Source organism: Salvelinus fontinalis, chromosome 32 (genome assembly GCF_029448725.1).
Source record: "Salvelinus fontinalis isolate EN_2023a chromosome 32, ASM2944872v1, whole genome shotgun sequence".
Classification (NCBI taxonomy): Eukaryota; Metazoa; Chordata; class Actinopteri; order Salmoniformes; family Salmonidae; genus Salvelinus; species Salvelinus fontinalis.
In genome coordinates, this window is record NC_074696.1 from 27,335,265 (window position 1) to 27,360,264 (window position 25,000).

Below are 25,000 nucleotides of genomic sequence, written 5' to 3' on the forward strand. Positions count from 1 at the left end.
CAGTTCCTTTGTTGGCTGATTGTGGCCATGCTGATCAGTATTGGAGCATTGGAGCACTAAGGGTGCCCCGGCATCCCTGTATCCTGGTTTCTCTATGGGCCCTCCTCTCACCACCCAGGCCCTCCCTCTGTCCTGCCCAGATGAATTACCCCACTGTAATGCCTTTAGCTGGTGACAGATGTGCGAAGCGGGTTGCCTGCTGATACATCCCCATAAATGACGTCCATCCGTCATTGCTGGCTATCAGAGCAGGCTGGGGACGATCACAGACACACGCACGCAGAAAAACACACACAGGCACACACATGCATGCACTCAGGCACACACACACGCAGAGACACATAACTGAAAGGTGTGCGCTTTTGCGCATGTGTGTGTGTTTGTGCGCGCGAGGCTGTCAGCAGCAGGACAATGATGTATGGAGGGGCTCAGTGGATGTGAGAGAAGGAGCAGAGGAGACATTGCTCTTCCTCTACACTGAGTGAACCCGGGCATGGCACACATTGGAGTCAGAACACTGTTACTGAACCAGAACACTGTTACTGAGCAGGAACACTGTTACTGAAGCAGAACACCATTACTGAACCAGAACACTGTTACGGAGCCAGAACACTGTTACTGAACCAGAACACTGTTACTGAACCAGAACACTGTTACTGAGCCAGAACACTGTTACTGAACCAGAACAATGTTACTGAACCAGAACACTGTTACTGAGCAGGAACACTGTTACTGAACCAGAGCACCGTTACTGAACCAGAACACCGTTACTGAGCCAGAACACCGTTACTGAGCAAGAACACTGTTACTGAACCAGAACACTGTTACTGAACCAGAGCACTGTTACTGAGCCAGAACACTGTTACTGAACCAGAACACTGTTACTGAACCAGAACACTGTTACTGAGCCAGAACACTGTTACTGAACCAGAACACTGTTACTGAGCAAGAACACTGTTACTGAGCCAGAACACCGTTACTGAACCAGAACACCGTTACTGAACCAGAACACTGTTACTGAACCAGAACACTGTTACTGAACCAGAGCACAATTACTGAACCAGAACACCATTACTGAACCAGAACACCATTACTGAGCCAGAACACCGTTACTGAGCAAGAACACTGTTACTGAACCAGAACACTGTTACTGAACCAGAGCACTGTTACTGAGCCAGAACACTGTTACTGAACCAGAACACTGTTACTGAACCAGAACACTGTTACTGAGCCAGAACACTGTTACTGAACCAGAACACTGTTACTGAACCAGAGCACTGTTACTGAACCAGAACACTGTTACTGAACCAGAACACTGTTACTGAGCCAGAACACTGTTACTGAGCCAGAACACTGTTACTGAGCAAGAACTCTGTTACTGAGCCAGAACACCGTTACTGAACCAGAACACTGTTACTGAACCAGAACACTGTTACTGAGCCAGAACACTGTTACTGAGCCAGAACACTGTTACTGAACCAGAACACTGTTACTGAGCCAGAACACTGTTACTGAACCAGAACACTGTTACTGAGCAAGAACACTGTTACTGAACCAGAACACTGTTACTGAACCAGAACACTGTTACTGAACAAGAACACTGTTAGTGAACCAGAACACTGTTAATGAGCAAGAACACTGTTACTGAGCAAGAAACCTGTTACTGAGCCAGATTACCGTTACTGAACCAGACCACTGTTCCTGAACCAGAACACTGTTAGTGAACCAGAACACCGTTACTGAACCAGAACACTGTTACTGAACCAGAACACTGTTAGTGAACCAGAACACTGTTACTGAACCAGAACACCATTACTGAACCAGAACACTGTTAGTGAACCAGAACACTGTTACTGAACCAGAACACTGTTACTGAACCAGAACACTGATACTGAACCAGAACACCATTACTGAACCCGAACACTGTTACTGAGCCAGAACACTGTTACTGAGCCAGAACACTGTTACTGAACCAGAACACCATTACTGAACCAGAACACTGTTACTGAACCAGAACACCGTTACTGAACCAGAACACCATTACTGAACCAGAACACTGTTACTGAGCCAGAGCACTGTTACTGAACCAGAACACTGTTACTGAACCAGAACACTGTTAGTGAACCAGAACACCGTTACTGAACGAGAACACTGTTACTGAACCAGAACACTGTTAGTGAACCAGAACACTGTTACTGAGCAGGAACACCATTACTGAACCAGAGCACCATTACTGAACCAGAACACCATTACTGAGCCAGAACACTGTTACTGAGCAAGAACACTGTTACTGAACCAGAACACTGTTACTGAGAAAGAACATTGTTACTGAGCCAGAGCACTGTTACTGAGCCAGAACACCATTACTGAACCAGAACACTGTTACTGAGCCAGAACACTGTTACTGAACCAGAACACTGTTACTGAACCAGAACACTGTTACTGAGCCAGACCACTGTTACTGAGCAAGAAAACTGTTCCTGAACCAGAACACCATTACTGAGCCAGAACACCATTACTGAACCAGAACACTGTTACTGAACCAGAACACTGTTACTGAGCCAGAGCACTGTTACTGAACCAGAACACTGTTACTGAACCAGAACACTGTTACTGAACCAGAACACTGTTACTGAACCAGAACACTGTTACTGAGCCAGAACACTGTTACTGAACCAGAACACTGTTACTGAACCAGAACACCGTTACTGAGCCAGAGCACCATTACTGAACCAGAACACTGTTACTGAACCAGAACACTGTTACTGAGCCAGAGCACTGTTACTGAACCGGAACACCATTACTGAGCCAGAACACCATTACTGAACCAGAACACTGTTACTGAACCAGAACACTGTTACTGAACCAGAACACCATTACTGAACCAGAACACTGTTACTGAGCAAGAACACTGTTACTGAGCCAGAACACCATTACTGAACCAGAACACTGTTACTGAACCAGAACACTGTTAGTGAACCAGAACACTGTTACTGAACCAGAACACTGTTACTGAGCAAGAACACTGTTACTGAGCAAAAACCTGTTACTGAGCCAGAACAACGTTACTGAACCAGAACACTGTTAGTGAACCAGAACACCGTTACTGAACCAGAACACTGTTACTGAACCAGAACACTGTTAGTGAACCAGAACACTGTTACTGAACCAGAACACCATTACTGAACCAGAACACTGTTACTGAACCAGAACACTGTTACTGAACCAGAACACTGTTACTGAACCAGAACACCATTACTGAGTCAGAACACTGTTACTGAACCACTACTGAACCAGAACACTGTTACTGAACCAGAACACTGTTACTGAGCCAGAACACTGTTACTGAACCAGAACACTGTTACTGAGCCAGAGCACTGTTACTGAGCCAGAACACTGTTACTGAACCAGAACACCATTACTGAACCAGAACACTGTTACTGAACCAGAACACCATTACTGAGCCAGAACACCATTACTGAACCAGAACACTGTTACTTAACCAGAACACCATTACTGAACCAGAGCACTGTTACTGAACCAGAACACTGTTACTGAACCAGAACACCATTACTGAACCAGAACACCGTTACTGAGCCAGCCAGAGCACTGTTACTGAGCCAGTACACTGTTACTGAGCCAGAACACTGTTACTGAACCAGAACACTGTTACTGAACCAGAACACTGTTACTGAACCAGAACACTGTTACTGAGCCAGAGCACTGTTACTGAACCGGAACACGATTACTGAGCCAGAACACCATTACTGAACCAGAACACTGTTACTGAACCAGAGCACTGTTACTGAACCAGAACACTGTTACTGAACCAGAACACCATTACTGAACCAGAACACCATTACTGAGCCAGAACACTGTTACTGAGCCAGGGCACTGTTACTGAGCCAGAGCACTGTTACTGAGCCAGAACACTGTTACTGAACCAGAACACTGTTACTGAACCAGAACACCGTTACTGAGCCAGCCAGAGCACTGTTACTGAGCCAGTACACTGTTACTGAGCCAGAACACTGTTACTGAACCAGAACACTGTTACTGAGCCAGAACACTGTTACTGAACCAGAACACCGTTACTGAGCCAGAGCACCATTACTGAACCAGAACACTGTTACTGAGCCAGAGCACTGTTACTGAACCGGAACACCATTACTGAGCCAGAACACCATTACTGAACCAGAACACTGTTACTGAACCAGAACACTGTTACTGAGCCAGAGCACTGTTACTGAGCCAGAACACTGTTACTGAACCAGAACACTGTTACTGAACCAGAACACTGTTACTGAGCCAGAGCACTGTTACTGAGCCAGAACACTGTTACTGAGCCAGACCACTGTTCCTGAACCAGAACACCATTACTGAGCCAGAACACCATTACTGAACCAGAACACTGTTACTGAACCAGAACACTGTTACTGAGCCAGAGCACTGTTACTGAACCAGAACACCATTACTGAGCCAGAACACTGTTACTGAGCCAGAGCACTGTTACTGAGCCAGAACACTGTTACTGAACCAGAACACTGTTACTGAACCAGAACACTGTTACTGAGCCAGAACACCGTTACTGAGCCAGAGCACTGTTACTGAACCAGAACACTGTTACTGAGCCAGAGCACTGTTACTGAGCCAGAACACTGTTACTGAACCAGAACACTGTTACTGAACCAGAACACTGTTACTGAGCCAGAGCACTGTTACTGAGCCAGAACACTGTTACTGAGCCAGACCACTGTTCCTGAACCAGAACACCATTACTGAGCCAGAACACCATTACTGAACCAGAACACTGTTACTGAACCAGAACACTGTTACTGAGCCAGAGCACTGTTACTGAACCAGAACACCATTACTGAGCCAGAACACTGTTACTGAGCCAGAGCACTGTTACTGAGCCAGAACACTGTTACTGAACCAGAACACTGTTACTGAACCAGAACACTGTTACTGAGCCAGAACACCGTTACTGAGCCAGAGCACTGTTACTGAGCCAGAACACTGTTACTGAACCAGAACACTGTTACTGAACCAGAACACTGTTACTGAGCCAGACCACTGTTACTGAGCCAGAACACTGTTCCTGAACCAGAACACCATTACTGAGCCAGAACACCATTACTGAACCAGAACACTGTTACTGAACCAGAACACTGTTACTGAGCCAGAGCACTGTTACTGAACCAGAAAACTGTTACTGAACCAGAACACCATTACTGAGCCAGAACACTGTTACTGAACCAGAACACTGTTACTGAACCAGAACACTGTTACTGAGCCAGAACACTGTTACTGAACCAGAACACCGTTACTGAGCCAGAGCACCATTACTGAACCAGAACACTGTTACTGAACCAGAACACTGTTACTGAGCCAGAGCACTGTTACTGAACCGGAACACCATTACTGAGCCAGAACACCATTACTGAACCAGAACACTGTTACTGAACCAGAACACTGTTACTGAACCAGAACACCATTACTGAACCAGAACACTGTTACTGAACCAGAACACTGTTACTGAACCAGAACACCGTTACTGAACCAGAACACCATTACTGAGCCAGAACACTGTTACTGAGCCAGAGCACTGTTACTGAGCCAGAGCACTGTTACTGAGCCAGAACACTGTTACTGAACCAGAACACTGTTACTGAACCAGAACACTGTTACTGAGCCAGAGCACTGTTACTGAGCCAGAACACTGTTACTGAACCAGACCACTGTTCCTGAACCAAAACACCATTACTGAGCCAGAATACCATTACTGAACCAGAACACTGTTACTGAACCACACTGTTACTGAGCCAGAGCACTGTTACTGAACCAGAACACTGTTACTGAACCAGAACACCATTACTGAGCCAGCCAGAGCACTGTTACTGAGCCAGAACACTGTTACTGAGCCAGAACACTGTTACTGAACCAGAACACTGTTACTGAGCCAGAACACTGTTACTGAACCAGAACACCGTTACTGAGCCAGAGCACCATTACTGAACCAGAACACTGTTACTGAGCCAGAGCACTGTTACTGAACCGGAACACCATTACTGACCCAGAACACCTTTACTGAACCAGAACACTGTTACTGAACCAGAACACTGTTACTGAACCAGAACACTGTTACTGAACCAGAACACCATTACTGAACCGGAACACCATTACTGAGCCAGAACACCATTACTGAGCCAGAACACTGTTACTGAACCAGAACACTGTTACTGAATCAGAACACTGTTACTGAGCCAGAGCACTGTTACTGAGCCAGAACACTGTTACTGAGCCAGACCACTGTTCCTGAACCAGAACACCATTACTGAGCCAGAACACCATTACTGAACCAGAACACTGTTACTGAACCAGAACACTGTTACTGAGCCAGAACACCATTACTGAGCCAGCCAGAGCACTGTTACTGAGCCAGAACACTGTTACTGAGCCAGAACACTGTTACTGAACCAGAACACTGTTACTGAGCCAGAACACTGTTACTGAGCCAGAACACCATTGCTGAACCAGAACACTGTTACTGAACCAGAACCAGAACACTGTTACTTAACCAGAACACTGTTACTGAGCCACTGTTTCAACTGTCTGTTATTTTAACTTTCTGAAGTGTGCCAAAGATTGAAAGATCACACAAAACTGTTCTGGTAATAGTTTATATGGAAGTCTACTAACCCACATAAGGACTTCATAGCACGTTCATAAGCTACACATAACTTATCTCAAACAGTGCACAAACATTAAAATCTTATGTATGAATGTGTTATAAGGCTTGATGTATTGGTTATGAATGTGTTGTGAAGTTCTTATGTTGGTACCCTTCAAACAAAGTGTTACCATGGTGACTTCTGAAACAGATGCCAGTGTATGGGTTGAATTTGTTCTCTCTTATTCTCTTTCCTAACATTCAGCAGTTGCTCTCCTTACAGTAATGAAGTGACAGTTACTGATGGTTGCCATTAGGAAATGTTGGAGGACATTTGTTTTCCTCTCATATGCAAATGCCAGGGGGCTGAATTCAGATTGAATCTCACGTAACAGTAAATTCTGTTGAACTGTTCCGTTCGCAAATAGCATTTTTCACTGACTGACTGTTAATTGTTTTCTCTGTGTCGTGGCGTACAGGATCTACGATAAACACCATGGGTACTGGGTGACCTTCCAGTCCAATAAAAGTCTGTGCATGCTGAGTTAATTATATGTCTGTCCGTTTGTTTATTAGGTTCATGTGTGTCTATGCACTCTGATCTTATACTGTACATTCAACAAAACGGGATGAAACAAATCCCTAGTACATTACTGTTTGTGGCCTTGCATGCACATTGTAGTTCAGTATGAGAGGGGGTTATCCCAAGCATGTTCTCACAGGCAAACATGCAGAAAAGTGAATCCAACATAATTAGCCATTTCAACATAGATTAACAAGAGAGATATTTTACAGCCATAGGAAGATGTCATGTTTTTCTACACTGGAGCTGAAGGAGGAAGTGACTCGTGACGAGGTGGATACGAGCCGGATGCCACAGTGAATAAAACAAACCAAGGGAGTTATGAGGTAAGGAAATGTCCCTCCCTATATCCCATCTGTGTGTGTGTGTGTGTGTGTGTGTGTGTGTGTGTGTGTGTGTGTGTGTGTGTGTGTGTGTGTGTGTGTGTGTGTGTGTGTGTGTGTGTGTGTGTGTGTGTGTGTGTGTGTGTGTGTGTGTGTGTGTGTGTGTGTGTGTGCAAGAGGAAAAGAAGGGATTTGTGATTGAAAAGATTTTTGTTGCCATTTAACTGCAAATGTTTCATATAGGTCTCATATTCCTGTAAAACCCCTCATGACCAAGCATCATGCACACCCCTTGGACTTGCTGCTTCTGTTGGTGTGATATGTTCAGGGCTCAGAAATCATTTCACAAATTCAAACAGATGTCGGAAACACTGATATATAAGTAATGTAAGAATACAGTATGACTACAAGAGTCTCTAATGGCTATTCTTGATGGCATCGATACAAACATTCACATCTGTAGGGAGATTCACCTACTATAGAGAGCGCTAAAGAAGCGGCATACTTGCCATGTGAGATGCATCTGTATAGGAAATGCAAATATACGTTTATTATTTTTCACCGTGACTGTCATTAGAGTTCTTTGGCGGTCTAATCAATTCACTGACAGAACACACCCCGCGGGCGAAGGACCCCGACACTCACTGGCAGCCACAAACTAGTCATCAGCCGCTTTGCTTTCCCTCTCTAATGACAGAAATTTCACCCCATGTAGATGAAGCACATCAGTGTCTCAACAATATTTTGTTTCTGCATCATTAATTTGCAGAGAGAGGCTTGCATAGTGGGAAAAACCCAATCGAATTAATTAGGAAGAATGGTAGGAAACCAAGTGTGGTTCCAAATGTTGCCCGTTTCCCTATGTACAGCACTCATTTTGACCAGAGCCCATACACATTTTTACTAAAACCTTATGGCCCTAAGTGCACTACGGAGGGAATAGGGTGCCATTTTGAATGAAACCCAAGCTGAGGAATTAATAGCAGCGATGTTGTTCTGCTAATGGACATGAAACAAACAGCACCATCATTCTTTAGAGCCAGGCTGACTTGCTGATCTAACTATGTTGTAGGCCATTTCTGACTCTATTACAATGTACAGAACACATCTCCACCTTTTGAAATTAGGTTTAGATGAGAGAATTTAATTAGAAATTATAACCTAGGGAGGAACATACAGAAAACAAAAAAGTATCTTTGATTATTCAACTGTGTTTTTGATTCTTAATGAGAACAGTCAGTGTAGATACAAATGTTTTAACTCACTGGGAAGTTTAGGTGATGATATTCTACTCAATTTTATTCTATTCTATTCTCCTAAAATATAGGTCGTCCTGGATATACCTTGTGCTCACAGTTGTGAGTAGTCAACAGAGCATTTGCCTAGCACTGCAGTCAAACCCACTTAGTCACAGCAGTGTTGATGTGATTGGTATGATATCACCCAAGGCTTTCGTCTCATTCACCAGCTGCATGTATTACCCCACTTTCAGGATGGACCTCAAGGTCCGGCGCGTGAGAGAGACTATCCTGAGGTTAGCTGAAAGAGACCAGCTGTGGAGGATGTGGAGGAGAGGAGAGGATGAAGGAGTGAGGAGGAAGGAGGATGAGGAAGGGGATGGAGAGGGGTCGTCCTATCTGAGGACAGCCAGACAGACCTTCTCTCACCTGAGGACAGCCAGCCAGACCTTCTCTCACCTGAGGACAGCCAGCCAGACCTTCTCTTACCTGAGGACAGCCAGCCAGACCTTCTCTCACCTGAGGACAGCCAGTCAGACCTTCTCTCAACTGAGGACAGCCAGACAGACCTTCTCTCACCTGAGGACAGCCAGTCAGACCTTCTCTCAACTGAGGACAGCCAGCCAGACCTTCTCTCACCTAGGGACAGCCAGACAGACCTTCTCTTACCTCAGGACAGCCAGCCAGACCTTCTTTCACATGGGGACAGCCAGTCAGACCTTCTCTTACCTCAGGACAGCCAGCCAGACCTTCTCTCGCCTGGGGACAGCCAGCCAGACCTTCTTGCACCTGGGGACAGCCAGCCAGACTTTCTCTCACCTGAGGACAGCCAGGCCTTCCTTCTCTCCATCCTCCTCCTTTAATCTACTCAGGGAGAAAATTGTGAAGCTCAATTTTAATCCTAATCCATGAAATTAACACCTCCAGCCATCTTCTCTTCCTGCTACCAAGAGGAGTGATTTCTTCCTTCACAGAATGAATAGATCCCCTTTTTAACTTTTCACAGAGAGGTTTTTGTCTTTATTTCACGTTAAACTTATGTGACACCATCTTCAAAATGGTTCTGGAACATGACAAAGACATGACAGTATTGAGACAATGACAGTATTGACAATAATGGAATTTGATGGACATTTTCTAGTTATTGGATGGACAGATTGTAGGCCTACTTGGATATACATTCTCACTATTTTGAGAATAAATAAGTCCCCCATTGTGACAGTTGTGATAGTGTTGTCTGAGTTGGTGTGTTGACATTACGAGGTTAAAAACTTTTTACCGCAGAAGGTCTGGGAGACTAGCAGTCATAATCCACCCACTGGAACTGCAAGAGGCTTTAAGATATAAAAGCAAACACCTCAAAACACTGTGTCTCAACACCGTCCCCTCTACCATGCCATGTCTTAGCAGGGTGAGACTCATGTCACTGATGAATTCTAATCATGTTTCTTTTTTTGCAGAGGTTGGTGTTTCCCGGGGTTAGCCTAGCATGCTAATCCTTGATCATTATTTTAAATTGGCCGTGTCATAAATCAAACATTACTTTTCATGTCATATTGTCTTCCAATAGGAAGGCCACTCCGTGACTGTCGATGAGGATGGGAGGAGATCAATCAAGTCAAGACCTTTAGCAGGCCAAATCAAACCCTGACTGTAATATTGCGTATGTACAGGTATGTAGTATAGGGTAAAGGCAGTTAAGGCACTGTTACTCTGTACACAGACCTATTTTATATGACACATTGAAAAAATGCTAAATTAGCATTGTTAGCGTTTGTTACTCGTCATCACAACTGTTGTTTAGCGGTTTCACACTTTTTGCTTCATTCCTACATCCCACAATATATTGAACATCTTGTTCAACATCTGCTGACACTTTAATCTTGCACTTCCAAAGTTAGATACCAGTGAATACCAACGGAATCCGGAATGTACTGTCCCTATGGCTATTCTACTGCATTCATTGAAATGCAGTACTTTTTAAAAGCACCGGAAACAGCCATCTAGGAGTAAGTCTATTTGAGAACACTAAAGAACCAGCAGCAGCTTCTGAGTCACACAAAACGATTCCCTGGTCGTACCCAGCGAGCGCCCAGCTTTCATCCTCCAACCTCTGTATGAAAACCCTAATCAGTGAGCCTGATTGCAGTGAGTGGCCTTTTGTAGCGTCTTTAATCCAGTGAGTGTTTTAATTTAAATTCTAGTCCAGGACAGGGGCTGCTATTTACAGCTGCAGGATAACGAGGAGTAATCTGGCCTCTGTTTGGGGCGCGGGAGGGGTGCCAAGAAGGGGTGAGGCGGACTCTCTTAAACATGCCATGTGATGAGCCTTTGATTGGTAAAGCAAGATACCAGGCTATTTTGACAATACAGAGAGCGAGAGAGGCAGAAAGCGGGAGAGAAGAGAGAGAAAGAGAGAAAGAGCACTAATTAAACAATCAGGCCGGTTGAGTGTCCATTAATGATGTCATTGTTATGCTAATTGCACCCTTTGTGTTCCGGAGCACATCAGAACTCTCGTCAAGTAGCTGTGTGCTCTGATTATCAAAGGCTGCTGGTGATTTGTTTGGTTTGGAAACGTTCTGGAATCCAGTTCTAACTATTACTCCAAGTTTATGTCTTTACTGTCTATAATGGTACGTCTTCCATTCTAACACGTGTTCCTTACTTGAGATATACTGCCATTTATTAAGAGTTTGTATCAGGAAGATTTACTGAACTTTATAAGCCTTGTCCACTTCCTTCATGATTGACGTCAGTGGTTGTAGAGACATCTTACAGTTGGCTACTCTTGATGATTATCCTTCCTTGAGGGTTCGATACCCAGTCAGTCACAAATCCGCTTGCACAAGGCACCAGTGACAATGCAAACTAGTCAAAGCTGGATGTAATGCCACAATCTCACCATGGTTGTCAAATAACGATGAGCTCCTAACCTCCGTACCGCAAGGGAGAACAATACTGTTGGTCCAACCCAGATAGTCTCTCTCTGTAAAGTGATACTGAGGATGCTGCTGGTAAGACTGACTGTGATTAAACTGAATTCAACAAATCGATTTCACAGATATTGTTAGCCACTCAGTTGTAGTTGTTACGGTAACATCTTTATCCCGTCGTTAGTTAGCAGGTGGGTAGAGCCTGATAACATAACGGGAGGGTTCCGCTTGCTTTCATGCCCAGTAGAAAATAAATGAAATAATTAATCATGGGACAACACACACAAGCCTGCATATACAAACACACACACACACCTCCATTCTCTCTCTGCCTGGTCTTTTCGGAAGGCGGAAGGAAGCTGGCTGGTAATATTGCTGGTGATTTTATCTGCCTTAGGAAGGTTATTACTGCTGCTGCTTGATAAACACATCACTGAACGATGTACTCCACACAATAGGCTCTCTTATACATTCCCGTTGATGCAGTTGTCCATTGGAGGGGAAGCAGCGTCCATTATTCAGTGCTCTGATGATGAGAGTTGTCTATGCTTCAGCGGCTATAGCTTTAATATATTATTGTAACGTGAAAAAGATATGATGTCGATACCTTTCCACCTTTCTCTGCTCTCCCTTCAGTGATAGATAACTGACACCCCTCACCAATAAGGCTCCTGGAACAACCAACACCAGTATAATTATTCCCCTCCAGCCATTCCTTGAATAATGGTTCTTAACCCATCCCTTCAGCCTATAGAAAAAAAGTATTTTGAAGTCTCTGGTCTTGAAGAGGCAGTTTAAACAGCAGCTAGCCATGGCTTGGTCTTTTCTCTAGTCCATCTCCTCTCTCTCTCTCTCTCTCTCTCTCTCTCTCTCTCTCTCTCTCTCTCTCTCTCTCTCTCTCTCTCTCTCTCTCTCTCTCTCTCTCTCTCCTCTCTCTCTCTCTCTCTCTCTCTCTCTCTCTCTCTCTCTCTCTCTCTCTCTCTCCTCTCTCTCTCTCTCTCTCTCTCTCTCTCTCTCTCTCACTCTCTCTCTCTCTCTCACTCTCTCACTCTCTCACTCTCTCACTCTATCTCTCTCTCTCTCTCTCTCTCTCTCACTCCCCATCCCTTTCTCTCTCGCTCCCTCTCTCTTCATTTCCTCTGTCCCTCTCCCAGGACATCAAGAGAGATTTCCTGCAGCTTATCTATAAAGGACCAGGATGAGCCTCAGCTACTGAGCGAAACAATTACTCACAGCTGTTCCCTATCTGTTCCACCGTGAGCAATTCCACTTCAGGAACGCATGCCAACACACACACACACAACACAACATGTGAAGTCGCGAACACACACACATACATGAACACACACACACGTGATGCTGCAAGAACACATACTGTATGTGAACATACACACCAGAAATGTCTAAAGCTATTCAATTTCTCCATTGATACATCAGGGGGACATTTGCTGTTTCAATATTCATTTTTGTGTCAACTCGATGTGAAGAGTAATTATTAGGTAATTATTTGAATGTCTCTTCAGGTTCATCTTATCTTTCTCCTGTTCCCAGGCAGGCAGTGATAATACATTGAGTTGTGAACAATGACTCACTATTCAAGAAGATACATGTTCTGCTAACACCATGAGACATCTTAGTCATATCATAACTTTGGGCATAACATATGGAGTAATCTCGTCCCTTTGTCAAACCCTTCCTCTTTAAAAATCAAGACGTTGAGATTTCACCCGTAAAGATTTGACCTGAGAGCTTTGGAACCATTTCTGTCTCCATCTATCTCCCCCTCTCTCTCTTTCTCCATCTCTCTCCCCCTCTCTCTCTTCCCTGGTGCACCAACTCTTTTAAATGAGCAGTAGTCAGTCTATCATCCGATTAGAGCTTCCTGGTTCCTAGAGCTTCCTGGTTCCTAGAGCTTCCTGGTTCCTAGAGCTTCCTGGTTCCTAGAGCTTCCTTGCCCACCAGGGGAGTGAATGTACTGCTGAGTCACCTAAGTCAGTCACACACGCAGTTCCGTCTGCTCGGGAGAAACTCTAACCTGGTTTTCTATCTTAGAACACTAATTATTGAAACACCTCAACATAATCTCTGATACATTTAAATCTACAGTAGAAGGGAAAGAGGGATACCTAGTCAGTTGCACAACTGAATACATTCAACCGAAAAATCTTCCCTTGAGCAAGGCAGTTAATCCCCAACAACAACTGCTCCCTGGGCGCAGCTGACGTCGATTAAGGCAGTCCAACGCAACTCTCTGATTCAGAGGGGCTGAACTAGCATGTAACTCTCTGATTCAGAGGGGCTGAACTAGCATGTAACTCTCTGATTCAGAGGGACTGAACTCACATGTAACTCTCTGACTCAGAGGGGCTGAACTCGCATGTAACTCTCTAATTCAGAGGGGCTGAACTCGCATGTAACTCAGCCCCTCTGAATCAGAGAGTTGCGTTGGACTGCCTAATCGAAGTCAGCTGCGCCCAGGGAGCAGTTGTTGTTGGGGATTAACTGCCTTGCTCAAGGGAAGATTTTTCCTCCTCGCTGGCTCAGGGATTAGAACAAGAAACCTTTCGGTTACTGGCCCAACGCTCTTAACCATTGCCACCATGTATTGATAGTGTGGTTACTGTGGTTAAATATCAATACAATACCTCAAAACTCTGACCAACTCAAAGCTTCTTTAAACTCTGACCAACTCAAAGCTTCTTTAAACTCTGACCAACTCAAAGCTTCTTTAAACTCTGACCAACTCAAAGCTTCTTTAAACTCTGACCAACTCAAAGCTTCTTTAAACTCTGACCAACCCAAAGCTTCTTTAAACTCTGACCAACTCAAAGCTTCTTTAAACTGACCAACTCAAAGCTTCTTTAAACTCTGACCAACTCAAAGCTTCTTTAAACTCTGACCAACCCAAAGCTTCTTTAAACTCTGACCAACCCAAAGCTTATTTAAACTCTGACCAACTCAAAGCTTATTTAAACTCTGACCAACCCAAAGCTTCTTTACTAACCAATAACTAAAGAAGAAAATCACATGGTATTTTCAAGTATTCATCAAAGTTAGGCTACTTCACTATTGATCCTGCTCTGGGAAACATAACCTACATTACCATCCTTTTGTGATTCCTCACCATAGCTAAGCAGCCAGTCAGCCTTCCTTCCCCTGGGTTGATCATGTGACTGAGGAACGACAGGAGCTGGTAATGCAATAATAATCTGATAATCTTCACTGTAATTAAACAGATGGAACCAGATCTTTACTGAGCAGAGTTAGAATAAGCCACATGCTCCCTGAACGTGCATGATGTCTACTGTGAAGCTTGGCAGTTCCCTGATGAAATGGGGTCTTTATTGTGAAGCTTGGCAGTTCCCTGATGGAATGGGGTCTTTACTGTGAAGCTTGGCAGTTCCCTGATGAAATGGGGTCTTGACTGTGAAGCTTGGCAGTTCCCTGATGAAATGGGGTCTTTACTGTGAAGCTTGGCAGTTCCCTGATGAAATGAGGTCTTTACTGTGAAGCTTGGCAGTTCCCTGATGAAATGGGGTCTTGACTGTGAAGCTTGGCAGTTCCCTGATGGAATGGGGTCTTTACTGTGAAGCTTGGCAGTTCCTTGATGGAATGGGGTCTTTCCTGCTACTGCTAGAGTTGGCAACAAGTTCCCTGAAGCCACAGCAAGAGATGTTTACTTACAGAACCTGTGTAGGAGGCAAGGAGGAGAAGCATGGTGTCTGGAGAGATCACTTGACACTGAACATGGAGAGACTCTTCCAAAGCAAACACGTCATAAAAAAATGCCTAAAACATAACTGTAGGGTTGAAGAGCGATACACGTAGTCAAATACAACAGGTGTAGACCTTACTGTGAAATGCTTACTTACAAGCCCTTAACCAGTTCAAGAAATAGAGTTAAGAAAATATTTACTAAATAAACTAAAGTATAAAAAAATATCTAATCAATCAAAAAGTAACACAACAAATGTACATAACAATAACGAGGCTATACAGAGGGGGCACGGGTACCGAGTCAATGTGTGGGGGTACAGGTTAGTTTACTATATATGTAGGTGTTTTTTTATGAATGATTTATTTTACATTATTAAAGGGACCTCTAAAGACACATTCTGAAGTGGACTATGGTTGCCACTGTGAGGTTGGATTTTGAATTTTTTTCACATGTGTGTGTGAGGGGGAGAAATACACAGTCAGAAATATGTTCATCTACATCTGAAAATGGCTGATAAAAACGTCTGACAACACAGAAGCCTGGTGAGCATTCAAAGACCTGGCAAGTAGATCCTTTGATGCTCACCACAGCAGCCAGGCTGAATACTTTATCAACGGAAATAACCAACCAACTGGCTTGGAATTCATACATGGTAAACACTCACTCCCTCCCTCCCTCCCTCCCTCACTCCCTCACTCCCTCACTCACTCACTCACTCACTCACTCACTCACTCACTCACTCACTCACTCACTCACTCACTCACTCACTCACTCACTCACTCACTCACTCACTCACTCACTCACTCACTCACTCCCTCCCTCACTCACTCACTCACTCACTCACACCAAACGAGAGAGTGCCGCTGGCCACCGCCGTCAACAGTGGGTATTTACAGAAACAATGGTACTCTGATCAGAACATTGATTACACTGAATCCCTATTTTGTCCCACCATTGGCAGCCCACTCTCTCCATTCCTATCATTTTAATTAATTCTGTGATATTTCCAAAGTCTGGGCTGTATATACCTCTAATGAGAAATCTCATCAAAAGATGCTGAAGCCAGGCAATTTGAGATGGCGGCTGGCATGATACGCAGGCAGCGCTCTCTGTCTCTCTCCCTCTCCTCTCCTCCTCCACAACCTCCAATGAAATATATTTCTTAATCGTCGTCACTTTCACGTGCTGCGTGTGTCTCTGTTACCAATCTGAAAGTGCTCTTGTACAGCCTGCTAGAAGTACTTGTGGGTTTGGTGTGTGTGTGTTTCTGTGATGCTGTGTTTTGGTCTTTTTAGTGATTTGCGGTTGTTGTGTACTCAGAGGCATCATGCTCAAAGGGGGCGCAGGGGCACATGACCCCTCATATTTGTCATTAAAAAAACATTTAAAATAACATACGTACTTACAAAAATAATAATTCAAATGTTAAATGAATTACTAAACTAAGGCATAGAGTATTAGGTGGTTCTTTCCGAGGTGCACGGATCCATCAGTAGAGGAGAGGGTAGAGCAGAGACGGAAGAGACCTCTGGCTCCCTCATTTAAAATGTTATAATGCAATTCAATGAGCTAAGTAGACCAGACCCAGCTGCTATTGCATTGGTGTCTATGAGAGAGCAACCCCCTTAAGTAGACCGGAACTTACCTTTTTTATATGGTAAACGGAGTCGATTATCTTCACAGAGTATTGTCGGAAACTGTCTGACTTAAGCCCATTTTAATCGGTTTATACTTGTATAATTAGCCTAGCACTAGTAATTATCATGATATGGGCAAGATGGAATGATCTATGTGCATCAGTGGAGGTTGGTGCCATTTAAGATGAGGGAGGACACATTTTTTCTTGAGCATGGCCTTATTTCTATTACAGCATATTGGATGACTGTCATTCATATTCCATTCACCCAGCTCAATGAAACATCGATAGGTTCAGGCTACTACATGATACTAACATTTTCCTTATACCCATCATGAGGTTGTTACAACCTAGCCTACGAATGAAAGTTTATAACGTAGATGCACATGTCGAGAGACAAATTGGAGTAATCAAGGTGACAGACAGTGACACATTCAATACCGCCTTGCACAATCTTGCCTGCATCTGGCTGATTTAGGGTATAATAATTTGTCCAAACAGTAGCAATACGTTTCCATTTCTATTGGACAAACAGTTGCGAACAAGAGTTTCTATTGCACAAATTCAGGTGATTCTATCCCTGTTTAGTTCCATTTGTTTCAATTAAAGAACGTTTTTCAACAGAATCGGTGGAATGAATGCACCCCTAATTATCTGCACACACAGTTCACTTCATAGCAGCCACATACAAACATCATCATCACTTTGCTCTCTTCCTCTCAACTTCGCTTGTGGACTTCAGTGCACAACACAACAGCTGTCTGTGACCAGACGATAAAAAACCTCTTCAAGCCAAACCTTAATACCATAGCCACTAACCGCCACACAAAGCCTACATCGTTGTCACCATATTAGCTAACATCATAGTCAACATAGCTACTAGAACCTCTCTCTTTGAGCCAAGTGTTTGAGTAAGCTAAATTGGCTATCTGCGTTAGCTAGCTAAGTAAGTAAAAGTGAAAGTAAAACTATTTTAATTAAATATAGCTAGCTCTCGCTCTCTCTCTGCTGCTTCATTTTTTATTTGTATTTGTTCAGAACTGTTCAACTATTGTCTTTCTGTCTCTTTGAGTCAACTACTCACCACATTATATGCACTGCAGTGCTAGCTAGCTGTAGCTTATGCTTTCAGTACTGTGTAAGTCTATGGAAAAGGTTGAGAACCATGAGCCTCCTAAGTTTTGTATTGAAGTCCATGTGCCACGATGAGGACAGAAAATAGCTGTCTGTGCTACCCTACAGATTGCTGTGAGGCTACTGTAGACTTTTATTGCAAAACAGTGTCGTGTAATTGGTTATTTAGTGACATGTAAATATATGTAGTATAGTTTTATCTAAAAAGTATAACTTAACTTTTTCACTATTTTTATTTTCCAGAAATTCACTGAATAGGTTGGTCTTCCCCTTCCTCCTGTGAGGAGCCTCCACTCATGTGCATTGTATTTTCAATGCTGGACTGACCAATGTAGGTACTTTCAAATATATACAACTTAAAACCTGTTGGGGATGGGGGCGCTGTTTAGACTATTTATGCTAATTTGGCTAATTTTTTAAACGGCTTCCCACAAAATCCTTGATCGTACAATATGCATATTATTATTATTATTGGATAGAAAACAGTCTATAGTTTCTATAGGAGTTGAAATTTTGTCTCTAAGTGGAACAGAGCCCATTCTACAGCAATTTCCCTGACATGGAGTCAGATTTGAGAAATGTTGGCCACTCTTCTGAAGTCAGTTAAAAGGGCACTGTCGTTGCTATGACTATACGGACACTTCTTACGTCTTCCCCTGGATGCCTTTACGTGATGACGATTCCAACGGGGTCGATTGCGCGTTCACAGGCCCTACAAATGAAAAAACCCTGAAGCTAGTCATTCTTTGGGAGCTGCGTCATGAGCCTAGAGGACACCGGCGCGCACCTGTTCCAAGCGTTAGTTTAGCCTGTTATATTTCTCCGGTCATCTTTTCACTCGTTATAGGAGTTAAAAACATCATAAGGTAGTTAATTTAAAGCGTTTTATAGCAATTTATATCCGTTTAGTGCGATTTTGGGACATTTATTTTTGCAACGATGTGAAAAGTTGGGCACGCTTTTCAGTTCATCCCGAACGCAGTTGACATTTCCACATGGCAAGAGGACAGCTTTCCACCAAAAGACGATTTCTCCCAAGAAAGGATCCTTTGCCCAAGATACTGATGGAAGAACAGCTCAAGGTAGGAAATTTTTATTATGATAAATCGTGTTTCTGTCGAAACATTTTAGTGGCTTAGGACGCCATGTTTTTTGACGTAGCTTCGCTTGGCGCAAACTGTATTGAAAAGTAAGGATAAATTAAAAAATGTAATAACGCAATTGTATTAAGAATTAAATTGTCTATCAATCCCTGTCCACCCTATATTTTTTAGTCACGTTTATGAGTATTTATGTATAAGAGTAGATCACTGTCTAAGTGGCGCAAGGACTTTTTCTTTACCAGCTTGTCTACATTTCACATTGTCTAACCATGATTTTGGTGGCTAAATATAAACATTTTCGATCAAACTGTATATGCATGTTGTAATGTGATGTTACAGGAGTGTCATCGGAAGAATTCTGAGAAGGTTAGTGAAAAAATTAATATCTTTTGGCGATGTTGACTTTTATCGCTCACTTTGGCTAGAATCAATGCTGGGCTGCTAATTGCTATGTGCTAAGCTAATATAACGATTTATTGTGTTTTCGCTGTAAGACACTTAGAAAATCTGAAATATTGTCTGTATTCACAGGATCTGTGTCTTTCGATTCGTGTATGCTGTGTATTTTTACGAAATGTTTGATGATTAGTAGTTAGGTAAACACGTTGCTCATTGTAATTATTCTAGTCCATTTGTGATGGTGGGTGCAATTGTAAACTATGCCATCTACCTGAAATATGCACTTTTTTCTAACAAAACCTATCCCATACCATAAATATGTTATCAGACTGTCATCTAATGAGTTTTTTTGTTGGTTAGGGGCTATAAATATCTTAGTTTAGCCGAATTGGTGATGGCTACTGGTGTTGGTGGACAAATAAAAGATGGTGGATTATGCTAATGTGTTTTTAGGTAATAGATGTACATCTTTACATATTGTGTCTTCCCTGTAAAACATTTTAAAAATCGGAAATGTTGACTGGATTCACAAGATCTGTGTCTTTCATTAGCTGTATTGGACTTTAATGTGTGAAAGTTAAATATTTTAAAAAAATATTTTTTTTGAATTTCGCGGCACTGGTTTTTCAGTGGGGGGGGGGGGGGTGTGCCGCTAGCGCCACGCTGATCCTAGACAGGTTAAACATTTCACTTCACAAAATGTTGACTTGAAATCTTCTAGACGTCAGAGTAACCCTGAGGGAATCTTATTTGAGTCCGTAAAGGATGTTCATATGACAGGTAAGATATAGAGGACCTTGCAGAGAGCCTATCCAACTGACAATCTCTTAGAAAAAATATAAACTATTGGAACCAAGACTTAAAAAGAGGTGATGTTGGCACAAGATGGAGGGAATGTTAGAGTGTCATTTTTGATCAAGCTAGCTATGTAGCATACTGGTTCGTTCTTGATGTCATACTACTAGCCACCTAGCAATTGTATGAAGTTGGCTTTAGCTAGCCAGCTAGATACGTTCCCAATCTCCCAACCTCATCACTAACTACCAAGAAGCCATTTCAGGCTATCAATCAAGCTACAGCAGCTAGCGTGTCTAACTATCTTAGCTGGTATGCCTGCTGGCAAGGTTGGTAGACTTTAGAAAAGCAATCAATCACTAAATGTACTGAATAAAACTCACATTTCTTTCAATCGTTTATGCATCGAAGCATATTTTGTTTCTTTAAAAAATAATCTCCAGTGAAGAGGATACAGACAGCTTAAGAGTTATGATTAGATATGCTGAAAAAGATACATATTTTTCTTACCTCAAATTAAGGATAATGATTGTGGATCTCGATTGCAGGAAAAAGTTGTTTCAGGTATTTGAAAAAGACCACACCCCAGTCATCCTCACGTACCTTGTGCCTCCTCAGATTTTGGGGGTTCATGACGCCCCTGTGTGTACTGGTAGCGATCTCATTGACTTTAATCAGCCATCCATCAAAGTGACAGCGTTCTAAGAATAAAGGTTTTCAATTAGCTAGTTAATTCAACTGCCTGCTTCTGTCTACCTGCATGTGCACACACACACACACACACACACACACACACACACACACACACACACACACACACACACACACACACACACACACACACACACACACACACACACACACACACACAGTAACCTGACTGCTCCAGTCTGCCTGCACTGCTCAATCAAGGAGCAAATAAAGGCATTCAACAATGTAATTATTAGTTTTTCTGTGCAGAGTTTGGAAAAAAGTTACTTTTTCATCCCAAGGAGCCGTGAAAGTTGCCCTTTGCTCTATATGTCTGAGCTAGTGTTGCTATGCTCTCAAAAAATGAACTTATCCAATCACATAATTCTTTCTTTTCTTTCATATATGAATTCATTTGAAAACAGTACAACACTGGACTCTCAATAATGATTAAAAGTGCAATCTAAACATGGTCTCTTGTTCATATGAACTCATAACTGACTTTATAATGGCAGCCTTAAGTTTCAGGCTTGGTAAAGAGATTTTATTGGTCCTGTTGGTAAAGCAGGGGATATTTTGGATATTGTCTTTACACAGAGTCTTGAAGGTGATACGGGTCGGGGTTAACTGTAGTCAAGGTCAAAGTCACAAATTTTTAATAGAATACAATGAAGCTGGGATTCATTCAAAGGCTCGTTGAAGCCGACAATGTACCTTTTAAGGCAATTTCCCCAATGTTCGCAAAGATGGCATTCATGGTAAACGAAGGTGTTGGCTCAAGTGTAAATGACCTCTGTAGTGCAGTCTGAAAAGTGCTTTTGAATTCATCCTGACCAGAGTCCTCTTCATATTATTGCAATCAGTGCTTCCAAGCTGACAAAAAAGAGTTGCACTTTGTAATATTGTATTCCTATGAAGTGGGAGTATAATATTGCTTTAATAACAATACATTGTAATTAGCTCATGTATTTACTCCCTGAGGGACCATACCGCTCCTCTTTTATCTGTGATTGTATTTAAAATGTATCATGTTTTATCGCTGTGTGCGGCTATAGGGCTGGGTGTTTACATGCCCATAGCAAAACAGTAACTTCTATGTGGTGGCTTGATTAGTAATACTGTTCTGAAGGAACAATCACGCACGCACGCACCCCCCCCCCCCCCCCCCCCCCCCTCCCCACACACACACACTCCAAGGCAGACCTGAAAATAAAATACCCTGATTTTGGCTTCTCATTTGTGTTTCCATTTTGTTCCTTTTCCCTCTGGAATATGTCTTGCCTCAAACATGGAAATATGATTATCTGATTGAGTATTCAGTTAATAAACACATAATGTACATGCGTGAGTCTCCATCATTTAAAGCAACATGAGGTTGTAATGACTGAACAAAATATGCTTCTGATTTGATGTGCAGCTTGAAGCCAGATAAAAGCATGGCAGCACAGAGGCTGTTTGGTGGGGTCCATTGCTCCTGGACTTGGGCAGTACATGGAGAGTTAAAATACAAATGAGTGGGAGGGTGGGAGGGAGAGGAGTGTGAGGAGGATGAGCACTCGAGAGGGGTGAGTGTGTGTCAGCCAGTAATGCCATCTGCAAGAACCTGTTTTCCACCCACCCAACCACACATGGTCCAATCAAATATGAAGGAACAGCCATCAGTGCTCTGAGACTCCCCGCCTCCTATCCACTGAACTGGGACACTTGTTCGTCCTCCCGTCCCACATACACACACGCACACACACGCACACACAAACTCCACCATCTCTTGAGTGTAATCAATCTCTGGATCGATGCAGAGAGATCTAACCAGCCAGGCGTGAACGGTAACGTGTTTTAAATAGAATGTATTGGAAATTGGATAATTTCAATTTATTTTAAACAAGTCTTCAGATAGGCTTACTGTACAATTAGACATTTGATACAGTAATGTGTTTTTAAAAGGAGAGATGTGGTGTTTTTGTTTATCAGGAAATTACCTTTTGTGATGGGGTCCTTTTGTCTCTTTGGTCCCCAGACTCCCCTCCACCTAAAGGAGACTTTGATTCCTTATTCCTGGCTTGAAATGTTAATGGCAAACACATTGTATAACATTCAATTAATAATTAATCTGAGAGTTAAGTAATTAAAACAGATTAAGCAATTGCCTATTTGGCTTTCTTTAAGCTGTGGGCTATTAGTACTTTAATTAAAGTTCACTCTGAGATAAATTCCTTTCAAATGTGCCATTTCTGCCAGGCACTGGTTCATACTAACTCTAGACTAAATTCATTTGTCTGGGTAACTTTTGAATTACGTGCTTAACTAGTGTTTCATTGCCACTATTTGTGATTGTCTTTAATAAGGGTTCTGTAATGACTTCATAAAAAGCACTAGCCTATACGAATAACAATTTATCGATTGATAAATTACGTCTATAACAATACTAAACAGTCATGAGGGATCGATCGTTGGTTGATGATCCATTGAGATAAATAATTCAAATTCTCGTCATGCCTCTTTCCACTCCACAGGAGGTTGGTGGCACGTTAACTGGGGAGGACAGAATGGTATCAAATACATCCAACACATGCCTTTCCATTTGCTCCGTTCGAGCCATTATTATGAGCTGTCCTCCCCTCAGCAGCCTCCAGTGCTCCACTCATCCCTCTCCACTGTTTATCTACACCCCCCCCCCAGTTCTTTTAAACATCTCTCCTTCTCTCTCTGTTATAAATGTAAGATATACTAAGTGAGGTTTTCATGGCTGCAGCTCTACTCAGCCTAGTCCGATCACTTTTGATTATGAGGAGCTTTTGTCCTGCTTAAGTTCTCAGGCTCCATCCCTAGCCTTGCATTGTCTCTCCTCCAGCGTCTTCAACCAGGCAGCAAATTGAAAAGGGTAGAAATGGAGGGAGAGACGGAGGGAGAGATAGAGTGAGAGATGGAGTGAGAGACGGGGGAGAGACAGAGGGAGAGAGTTGAAAGCTGCTGCAACAAACCCGATGACGCTGGATGCGCTGCCTCCTGTAATGACCCAGAGTGCTTTTCAGCAGAAGCACCTAGGTTCAGGGACAGTTAAGAATACCCACGCTCACTAATGTGCTCTGCTCACTTGTTCCTAGCCATTGGACATATTCCCCATTTTCAGACAGTCTACTGCTTATACTATCACTACTGCCAGACAATAGTTACTCATAACAATTAAAAATGCACTATACAGAAATCGGTCTGCCATTTCCTGGCTGCTAACATTCTAATAGTTTGCAAAATCTCAGTTGATGTGACTAAACAAGCAAGTATAGTGTAGAAAATCATTGTACCATCTAAACAGCCTGTCACGATCGTGTGGTGGATTGACGGACCAAAACGCAGCTTTAGGAAAATAAGCCATCTTCTTTTAATTAAATGAACGAAGATGAACATGAAACGAAAAACCACTATTACAAACAAACAAAACAACAAATGATCGTGAAGCTAAATAACGATGTACATGTACATGTACTCCACACAAACCCATATACTATACCCAACAACCCCTTTACCATAAAAACACCCAAAACCAACAAAACACAAACATTCCCCATGTCACACCCTGACCTAACTAAAATAATAAAGAAAACAAAGAATACTAAGGCCAGGGCGTGACACAGCCTTGAAATATATTTTCCATTACCAAAAATATTTTATTGTTTTTTACAAAACCGAAGGTAAAATACGCAAAAACAAAACTTAAGAACGGGAAGCATAAAAATAGCGCACAAAGAGCAGATCTAGCACTCCCTAGATTTGC